This window comes from Penaeus monodon, chromosome 24 (genome assembly GCF_015228065.2).
Source record: "Penaeus monodon isolate SGIC_2016 chromosome 24, NSTDA_Pmon_1, whole genome shotgun sequence".
Lineage (NCBI taxonomy): Eukaryota > Metazoa > Arthropoda > Malacostraca > Decapoda > Penaeidae > Penaeus > Penaeus monodon.
This window is the reverse complement of record NC_051409.1, coordinates 3,365,686-3,366,179: the sequence shown is the minus strand read 5'-3', so window position 1 is coordinate 3,366,179 and position 494 is coordinate 3,365,686.

The following is a 494-nucleotide window of genomic DNA, read 5'->3' as shown; positions in this document are numbered from 1 at the left end:
GTTAAAAAATGAAGACAGGTGGTGATCGTCTTATGGGTCCAGAATTTTTTAAGCCAGTGGTTAACGAAAATCAAGATTTTCGATGGTGACAAATGTTGAAGGAAGGTGCAGGCGTAATCGCTTACTGAGTAAGTGCAGCTCCTGCGTCTCTTAGTTTTGGCGATTTTTTTTTCCACTACCCGCAATACCATAGGTGGTGTTCTTTCCAGTATTTACATGGCAAATTACAGTGCGGACTCTCTAATGAGTTTTCGTCTTCTTTATGAAATTCCTTTATAAAGTCTAAATATTTCCATGCACAACCCTCACACTTCCTCTCCATTAATTGGTAATACACTTACCTGCGAAGTAACTTGTGTAATTCAGTGTCGAATAAGTAAGGTCTCGCTACCTGGTCCCTCTACCTGCCGCTACAGAAACTTTAGGTACATATGCACCAGCGGGAACAGCCAATACTGTAAATTACAATACTGTACATTAAATTGTGACCAAAC